Raw genomic sequence first — 10,396 nt, forward strand, 5'->3', positions numbered from 1 at the left:
ATGTCCTGGGTCTGCAAAAACTGTGCATGAACAAAAAAAAAAAAGAAAAGGTTTCATGCATTCAAAGTATATCAATGACTTTCTAAGTCTTCCTGGATGAAAAATTTTTAAATCTTTCCAAACGAGACCCTGGGTCACTAGATGCACGAGACAAAAGAGAGCAGTTTACATTGAAAGCATCACCATCTTCTCTGTTACTGGTAATGGGCAGAAGCAACACACCAGCCTAGATGGAACCGTACACGTAGGTACCATTATAGTCTACGCTGTAAAGGCAAGGCACACAACTTTAATAAATTTAAAATTTTAATTTCATTTCTGGAACCTGAGACAGTTTTCCAGAGAGAAATGTCTACTTTGCAACCTATCACCCACTGACTTAATCAATACCCACTATCTAATTGGAAGATCCACAGACACATACGGGTTTGGAGAGCTGTGGGGTTTTTTGGTGCCAACTCCACTCCCCCCCCTCCTACACAGACAACTGCAGTTTTGATTTTTAGTAAACTTTTTAAGTATCCCTCAGTACAGTCACCATTTACATTACTTATTCTATAACTACGTACAGTATGTATGCTGTTCCTAAAGAAAAAAAAAATGAAGTAATGGGTCTACACCTGATTGTAACATTTATTTCTGAAGCTCAGATTTCAGCTGTTTGCTAAACTTTTTTTATCCTCCTGTTACAGTATATTCCCATATCACATATATCCAATCCCATAACAAGTATATCCAACCATTATTACAAGAATCATTGCTTTAGTGAGAGTCTATATCATAGAATTCAATCCGAAGAAATTATGCTATGTAGGGCAAAAAGAATTCCAAAACAAAATACAGGTGACCATCCAACTATTTTCACTTATTTCTTTCATCTCCATTTAAGTTGTTTTTTTCTTTTTTTTTTTGAGAAAGAAACACATCAAAACAGTTCTTTAAATTTCTTCTGAAATGATCCTCCCTGATTTCACAGGGCTGATGACTGCATGAATGTATGTGACTGTCTGTAAAAAACGTTACTAAATACCTGCAGTCCTTCCAGGAGAAATTTTTAGTGGATACTCTCCTCAAGTTAGAAGTACTTCTCTATTGGGCACAGTAGTATGTGCAGAACTAGCCACACTGTATAAAGGCATTAATCTGTTCTTCTAATTTTATCCAGAACACATGGGAGCAATTTTATTCCACTGATTTATCACTGTACAAGGCTCACCCTTTATGTTACTTCTCTCTTAGAAGTTCTCCTAGACTTTGATCTTACACACAATTCGGTGATAATCTGTATTTTCCTTTTCTTCCACACTTCTGAAACAATTTGTTTCAGAAGGGATGTTTTCAGCTGTTCTGAAACATCATTCTGAACAAAGATAAAATACCTTCAAGTACCCAAAGTGAAGATGCTCTACCAGCTGACGTAATCACATTTAACTTTAGGAAAGCAGGCATTTTCTATAAAGAAAATAAGTAAACACTCTTAGTCAACTTACACTCAGTTTTTACCCACTTAGAGAAAAGGAAAAAAAAACCCACAACAAACCAAAAACTACACACCACACACAATTAAATCTTGCTGGGTAATTAACACAGATCAAACCCTGTAGCCTGGTACTCTCTTAAAGGCCCTGGAAGCTCTTACCATTTCATATAGACTTCTGTCATCCTTCCTGATTTCCCACAAGGTTATAGTACAGAATTTATAGTATCCTACAGCCAGTTATTTACCTATTCTTTTTTCTTGGGACCTTCAGAGCTTTCCAGCTCCCAATTAGAAAGTGCTTTGCTCAGGGAAACAATAGCTCAACCAAGCCCATAAACCATTTTCTATATCCTACCTCTTCTTTCAATTTCCATTCAATTAAGCTGAGAGCTAAAGTTTTGTTAGTTTGTCTTGGTTTTGTTTTGGAACTGCAAACTGATATATTACATCTTGTATGTGAAACAATTATTGCTTCAGTTCTACAAAGTACATAAGCAGTTTCAGTTGTCTTCAGACTTTAGAAGATCATCTTACAAAACAGTGCTAAGACTACCCTATATGCAGTGTTGTTTTAATTTAGTCATTTATATATTTCTTCCCAGAAACAGTCTTATTGTTTTCATTTAAGTGTTTTATGTCTTGTCTAAAATGTTTCTATTTCATTATTTTCCACAGGTACACAAAAATGACAGACCATAAACTGTGCAGAAAGTTAATTTTATTAGTTTGTACCAATGGGAGAGATCCTGCAGTGCTACTCCCATGGGCAGACTTCTGCACTAGGCACCTGCTTTGAAATCTACAGGCTGGTATCTATATTGGTAATTATATGCAACCACAGCTCCCTATTCTTGGCTTCTATTCAGTGCCCAGAAGAGCAGCAGTTTGAAAACCAGGTCCTAGAAGGGCTCCATGAAGCAGAGCATCTATGGAGCCAACAATGAAACAGGCAGTCCAGTGGACTGGAAGGCAATGTCACCATCCATCATAAATATCAGGGTATACATGCAATTAGAATGACCAAAGGCACAGCGGTCAAAGAATAAAATTTAAGACTGAGCCACAGTGATACATCTGGAATCATCCAGAACATATAAATATAAACAGTAATATAAATTACTGTTTATATTATTTATCACCATATAATATATATTACTATATATTATTATAGTATTACAGGCATATAAATAATAACCAAGACATGAGTAGACAATGTACACTAACATTATGAGACCAGGTATCTGCAGATTAACTTTCCTTCAAACCCTTCCCCTCCCACCAATCAAAGAACCCACATATACCCTCTACGGAACACACAGATATATGGAGACTACTTTCCCATGGTAACCTTCCCTCCTCCCACCCCTCTGCCCTCAGGATATGCTCCTGAAAGTCCTCAAAAGAAACTTGCTCTCCCCACCTTACACATCAGTAACAGGAAGCCTCCCACAGCAGTCTGCATACACTGAGCTGAGCTTCCTCCTCCTCCCGCCATGTTCTCCCTGAGAGAGCACTCAGAAGAGAATGAGAGAGGAATTCTTACCTCATAAAACTTTCATTCCCTTTCCTCAAAAAAAAAAACCAAACCAAAAAACACACACAAAAATCAAAACAAAAAAGACAAACCCAAAAAAACCCCAAACCCGTGAAACAAGAAATTCCAACACACATCTTCAAAGATGATAAGGTGGGGAGGAGGGAGACTAAGCAAGTCACTCCTGCATCATTCAAACAGTACTTTTACAAAGGGAATATCTACAGCACATAATGCATACAAGACAGCTGAGGAAGCTCATGCTCCAAAACAGCACTGTGTTCACTTTCTGTCCACTTCTGAGAACCACCCTCATATGATTATAATGCCTCCTTGCATACAAGTCTCCCCAGTTACTTGCTTTCCTTTGGATATGGGCAGAATATAGACTTTGAGAAAAGAGGTGTTAGCAGCCTTGTAACACTATGTCTTTAGTTGCTATGACATTCAAAGATAAAGTTGTTTTCTGAAAGCAAAACACTGACTTCTAGATTGAAATTTCTGGAGAAAGGTTTTTCCTGCAATATCATCGGTCTCCACATCCGTTCAAAGCTTCATGTATTTAATATGGAAGTCTGCTAAGAAAGATGATTCCTATGGTGTGTGTCCCAAATTTTTCTTCCAGTGGGAAATCAGCTGTCAGAACCCTGACATCTGCTATTGATGTGTAAAAGCAAAACAGTTCACCTCTCTCTGTATAAAAGCACAACCTTAATACCCAAAACAGGCAAGGCAGACTATGAAGTAGCACATAAGATTTTGACCCCAAAAGAGAATACTTCCTTGGAGATGCTGACTAGTTCTTTTCCTGGCAAGTTTTAAATACAAGACTAGAAATCAATCTTGTAACTACAAGCACTTTGTGTATTAGAGGTCCATAAGCTGAACAAATGAGTTTGGAAGAAAAATGAAAAAGCTGCTAGCTGCCACTACTCTAAAAACAGTATTATTTACACCAGGAACTTGACCTTCCAATGGAAGGTCTTGAGTTCTCCCCCTAGAAAGGGGCAGGATAGCATTATTCAAACAGGTTTCTTCACCATCAGGATATTCTACTCTACAACAGCTCTGCAAGGAATATAAGGTCCAGTTAGCATTCTGGCAGTGTAAGCCTTGTTAGCATTCCTACCTGCTTGAAAGATCACTTTACCATCTGCAGACATGACTTCTTACAAAAAAAAAATTAAAAAAACACAAAAGCAATAAAATTAACAAAAGCAATAAAATTAACAAAAGCAATAAAATTAACAAAGGGGCCAGTTTTTGTTTTGAACTGACATGTCAGATCTATAGCATCATAGGAAACATGGCAGAGCACAGACATCTCTGTGATCAATATCACTTTCAAATCTCATGCCTTCAAATTAGCATTCTCCCCACCCATGCACTGAAATATGTGGTAATGAAGTTCTGGTTTTGTAGACAGAGATATGTTCATCTATGTGTATACACACACAAACTTCATAAGCCCACACCACCATCAGGGCAGGTGAATATTGTTACACATTTAACAGTCCTCAGACTGGGCCCGCAAGCAATAATGATAGAAATCACAAATCCACAAAAGATGTTTCAGAGTGTTAAGTAACAGTTCATGCTGCACATAAATAATATATAAGATATTTAGCTAAAACATCAAAAATGTTCAAAAGGACTACTCATGTATCCAGCACTTTGCCATTCAAAAGACACCATGCTATTTTGAAAGAAAAATGTAGTATGAAAATGCAACCACTTCTGGAACAGTGCCTAACAAAACCTAACTGGTGCACAGAAGCCTGTGCTGCATCACAGGAATAACAAGTCTGAAACACAATGGCAAAGTAAATCATTCTTCCTACAGCAAAAAGTAAAGGATCTTTAACATCCCTTTCAAATCAGGGTCAACAAGAGCTCATTTAAGATATACACAGTTATAAAATTTAGCATCAGGGTTTGGATTTCAGCTTGTCTTTCTAGGGAGAGAGATTTCATAGAATATCCTGAGTTGGAAGGGATCCATGAGGATCATCAAAGTCCAGCTCCTGGCCCTGCACAGGATCACCCCAAGACTCCACAGCATGTGCCTGAGAGTCTGAGACATTCCCAAGACTATCCAAAAATCACAGAGAGGCCTTGCAATGACAGCAGCTGGCTCTTCAGAGTATTTTCAGATTAATCCCCTCAGGCCCCATAGACCTATAGGGAGCCAGCTGGCACAGCAGATCCCACACAACTTCAGGGTCAGCTGTGAGTTTATCATTCACATAGCCATGGTCTTCCAGCTCAGCACACTGGGACCCCCGACTTGAAATGTGGATTTTAAATTAAATCCACATATGCGCAGTGGAAGAGAGCTTTGTCACAACAGAGAGCCTTATCTTCTGAATTCCTAATCTTGCACTGCTTTCTCATTCTAGAAAGTAACTCAGTAGACCTATCACTTTAGTAATTTGATTTTGACTATGCAGATTAGAGCCAGACTGCTGATATTAGCAAGTATGGGTTCATGTTCTCTGTATATCTCAGACCATGCCTGTCCTGCAATAACTCACTTTATACACAAGCATGGCAGCCTAGTATCGATACACGTTGGATTCTTGGGTTATAATACTCATAGGAGCTACACCAGGAAACTCCCATGTGTGATAAACACTTGCATTTCTCTACCAGGTTGGCAACAGCAGCCACCAGATTTGCCATTCTGCACTCACTAATTTGCTGCTACATGGATCAGGAGTCTCTCTTCAACTGTTCCCCTACTGTCTAATAAGATTCAGGTTTGGATTTTTTGTTTTGTTGTTGTGTTTTGGGGATTTTAGTTGTTTTTTTTTCTTCTAAGTGGCAGCAGCAGCAAGACTGTTCTGCCCTGGGCTACTGCAGTCACAGGAAGACACGTGCAGTCCCTGAGGTGGCAAACACAGCCCAGTCATCTGTGCCTCCCATGGGAGAGGGCAGACCATAACAAACAGAAGGTCTCAGATGGGCTTTTACCAGAGACCATCTCTTGGAATGTGCCAGCCTATCTGATGAGACCCGTAACACCACAGCTCCATTTCTATCCATACACAGAACCATGAACACTGTTGGCACCCACTCATGCCTGCGTGCTCTGCAGTCCATTTTCTGATTATAATCAGAAGTCATAAAGTCCCTCCACCAGTGCCAGCAAAAGTATAACCTAAATATTTTTATTACTGTCTCTTAGTGACACCTTCCTAAGTACCCAAATAATCTTTAAATGCAACTAATGCAATCTAAGCATTTCTATTATGAAAATTGACCAGCATTATGTCTCACTCCTAAAGACACTTGACTGGAAAAGACTTCAGATGTAGTGTCAGAGCAAAATTTTAATTTATATCACTCATATATTTTATATATTGTATAAATAAAATATATTTTATATTAAAAAGGCACACATATTTAAAAATACTAAGAGCTAATATATATCTCATAGGGGTGTTGTTTATTACCTATAACCTGCAAGGTAGACAAAGCTGATACCAGGAGAAAGAAGCTTCACCTTCTTACTTGGAGGGAAAGCCTGGCTAAAATATGCAACATCAGTGTCCCTGGATTTTAGAGCTATAAATACAAACAAATACACTTTCAAGTAGTATTGCAAATGGATTCGTTGGTGTATTTCTGCTTTTAAAATTGATTTCTATAGGGATTCAACACTTGGTACAGAAGACGACCCTGCAAAGCCAAGACATAGTGGTTTTGTGCAAGTGCACTGCTGCCCTCTCCTGGGTCAGCTCCGATTCGCTCCCGTACTTACACCACCCAGCAAACCCTCAAGGGGAGCTGCACCTCCAAGACCGTCAGGACGGCTTTGGGAGCTCGAGATTTAAACCACATAAAGTAAAAAAGTGAAACACATGCACATGCAGAATAAACGCAGAAAGTTACTGATCATTATACAAACTGCAACAATTCATCACCTTAATTCCTTAAATTCTACAGCAGTTTGTTCCTTTGTTTAGATTGAAGGCATCTTTCCTAATATCCACCAGAAGGGTTGTCAAGCATTGAGACAGGCTGCCCAGAAAAGCAGTGGAGTCATCATTCCTGGAGGTATTTAAAATATGTGTAGATATGGCACTTGGGGACATGGTTTAGTGGTAGACTTGGCAGTGTTTGGTTAATGGTTGGACTCGACCGTGTTAAAGGTCTTTTCCAACCTAAATGATTTTATGACCTAATGTCAGAGAATCCAAAAGTGATTTTCTGCATTAACAGCAGGGCATGCTGAAAACTAAAATAAAAAGGCAATCAGCAACTTTTACAAGAGCTTTGAGACTATTACTGCATGACTGCTGCAGCTCATAATGCAGAGTAAGCACAAAGTTACAGAGACTCTTAAATTGCTTTGATTTCAGCAGTATTAGAACAAACACAAATTTTACTATTACACAAAATCCTGCTTTTGATTACCCTGCACAAACCCAGGGTAATACATGGGCCCAGGTATCCTTCCCACTTACCAAAGCTTAATGACTGGCCTTACATAAGCTGAGCTTTAACAGGCAGAATGCAGGTTTATCCCCAAGAAGGCATAAGACAAAACACACAGCTTAAGCCTCAGTAGAAGAAGAGCATAGACAAACTACTTTTAATTTTGAGATGCAACTGCTAAGAATGAACACAGGCTCAGACACTGCAGTTCATCTGAAAGGCAACTCATTCAAACCTTAAAGTCTAACGTTATTGATAAAATTTAGTATTTTCAGAATGTTTTAATGCAATTTACAATTACATTTTAATCAACTAAATAAGCATAGTCTGAACATATGAATTTAATCAACTACACAGGTATAAACCCAGTCCCTCAGGTCAAGGAAGCAGAAAAATAGCCAAGGTGGACACAGTGGCAGAGTGCATTCCACAGGGCAGGATGGCCTGGACTAGTTCAGGAACCAGCTTGAGATGAGCAGCACTCAGCTGTTACCAGCCCAAGCACAGCCAATTCCACTAACCTGGACTGGAAACAACTGGTCACAAAGTAGTTCTCAAACAGATCAAACTTCTGACCATAAGCTTCATGGAAGTTAGCACTGCTGCACAGCTGTAGGACATCCTACAACTCCAACCTGGTGCAGTCTGCAAAACAAACTCTGCACTAGGAAGGCCTCAGCTGAGTAGTGGTATAGCCAGTTTTTAGGAACACACTTCAAGGAAAGACCTGTTCTCCATGAAAAGGGTCCAAAAAAGGAAGCAAGAATCATCAAAGCTAAAAGTTGTCATCTATAATATCCTAGTGGAGTGGTATTCTTGAGGCACTCTTTAATCTACAGGGAAATATTCAAAAGGGATAGCAAGCATTTCCACATTTCAAATACAGAATACAGCTGCAGAGAGCAAGGTAACAAATTGTTTTCTATATCCACCGACGGAAGAAGGAATAGCAGTAATGTTTCTAAATTGCAGCAATAAGGTAACACACCAAGAGACCTTTCCGTGAGAGGTAATAATAAATAACAAAATAAAACAATCTGAATAAACCAAACCAAAAGGCTTTAAGAAGAGGTTAGACAAACAATTGCTAAGGAACAATGTATGGGTGAATGTGTGGGGTTTAAGTATATATTTGTATATTTTATTTAAATGCATACATGGAAAACCAGTGATCTCCAAAATATCTTCCAGTCTATTCTTTATTAACTTTCATAGTAAGTATCTGCAATACAAATGAGAAAACAAATCATTTAATATACTTCTTCCCCAATGGTAACTACTTCAGTGACATGAATTCCACAGCTTACAAGCAGCATATATTGGTCACATGACCTTGAATATTGCTCACTGGCACCAGAAATTAAACAGATGAAACAAAGTCAATGCACGAAGCAGAGTATGAGAGTACTTGAGAAACATTAGACATTCTGGACTATTACCCACAAGCCAGCAAATACCAGGAAAAAAACACTCCCTAGAACCCTGTGCATAGGTGTACGAGCATCAAATTTACATACAGATCAAGTACCAATGCCACATAAACCATCACTTTGAATCCAGTCAACACCAGTGCGTTTTAGAAACAGTTCACAGAAACTGATGCAGCTGATGCAGCCCTTTCTGTAGGCGCTTTTCTTCTGTTACTGTATTAAAATGCAAAATTATTTTGCAAAAGCTAAAGATCACTATCACGAAAACACTATGAGAAACAAACCTAATCAACAAAATATGCTTTAGAACTAGACCATGCTGGTGGTCTACCTCGTAAATACAAAGAAATAGAGCTCACAAACTATATATGCAAGCCACAGGTGATTTCTCCAGCTGTTTGTATCCTTAAGTGAATACTTTCCAAGGCTACTTTAATGATGCATTTTGAATGTAAAACACAGATGATGCGAGTGAGAAACAAAAAAATGCTATCTCCCAAAAACTACTCTCCTGCCAAGTAAGACAGCAAACTTGTGCAAAGTCTAAACATCCAAAGTAGCAAAAATCCATTGCCTATTTTCCCAGTACTGGCACTTCTTATTTAAGTTGTTAAAGCAACCAAAAAACCCCTCAACTTTCTGGAAGCAAAAAGGCTAAACCCCTATTCTCCCACAATTCTTTTAACTATAGCTCTTTGTTTGTTTGTTTGCTTGTTTTAACCTTAATCATTCATTAAAGAAACAAACTTTTTTACAATACCGGTTATAACGTGTTTTTTAACTCCTAGATGCCGTACAAGCAGGACGGGGAAGGCGACTGTACAAGAACTGCTTAAGGACACCTTTAATAAACGATAGAGAAGGGGTTTCTTGCTCTGAGTGCAAGGAGCTGGTAGCTACCACCCTTCTGGCGCTCTGACCAACCGCGGAGTTGTTACTGACTGCTGCAGCCCGAGCTTTCCCTCCCACCTTGTGCTTCAACACCACCCACCCAACTATTCACTGCCCACCAGTAGAAGGCTCAAAATAAGAAAAAAATAAGCATCAAGAGGCCTCAGCCGGGGGAGTCACTTTAGAGACATTATCTTTTCTGAATTCTTGGTAAGTTCAGAGAGGTTGTAACAACTTTTAGCTGCCCACAGCCAAAGGATGGCTTCGAGGGAGCCGGCGACATAAGAGAAGGAAGCTGCGGGTAACCTTTCGGTGTCCCCTCAAAGCACGCCACCTCCCAGCAACCCCCAGGCTGCCTTTTCTCGGCCGTGCATTGCTTCCCTACCGCGCTAGGCGACCTCTTCCACCCCGCGCTGCTTCCCCGCTGCGCTAAACACGCCCTTTCGCCCGCGCCCTCCGCGCCCTCCGCGCCCTCAGCGCCGCACCCCGCCCCGTCCGCCCGCCCTCAACCCCGCCCCAGCCCCGCCCCCGCGCGGCGCACGCGCCGGCCCCGCCTCCTGCGGTTGGGCGAGCGAGCTGTCCGTCAAGCGGCGGGCGCGGCTGAGCGCCAGTGAGAGGCGC

At 40.1% G+C, this 10,396-nt stretch overlaps 1 protein-coding gene across 1 annotated transcript in view; it reads right to left on the minus strand.

Annotated features, from left to right (window-relative positions):
- DPF3 (double PHD fingers 3) overlaps nt 1-10,237 on the minus strand; it is a 193,899-nt gene extending 183,662 nt beyond the window's left edge. Inside the window, exon 1 of the mRNA XM_019282288.3 lies at nt 10,161-10,237. The gene's annotated coding sequence lies outside the window, so the exon portion shown is untranslated. The remainder of the gene's footprint in view (nt 1-10,160) is intronic.
- Nucleotides 10,238-10,396: the final 159 nt, after the last annotated feature.

This window comes from Corvus cornix, chromosome 5 (assembly GCF_000738735.6).
Source record: "Corvus cornix cornix isolate S_Up_H32 chromosome 5, ASM73873v5, whole genome shotgun sequence".
Lineage (NCBI taxonomy): Eukaryota > Metazoa > Chordata > Aves > Passeriformes > Corvidae > Corvus > Corvus cornix.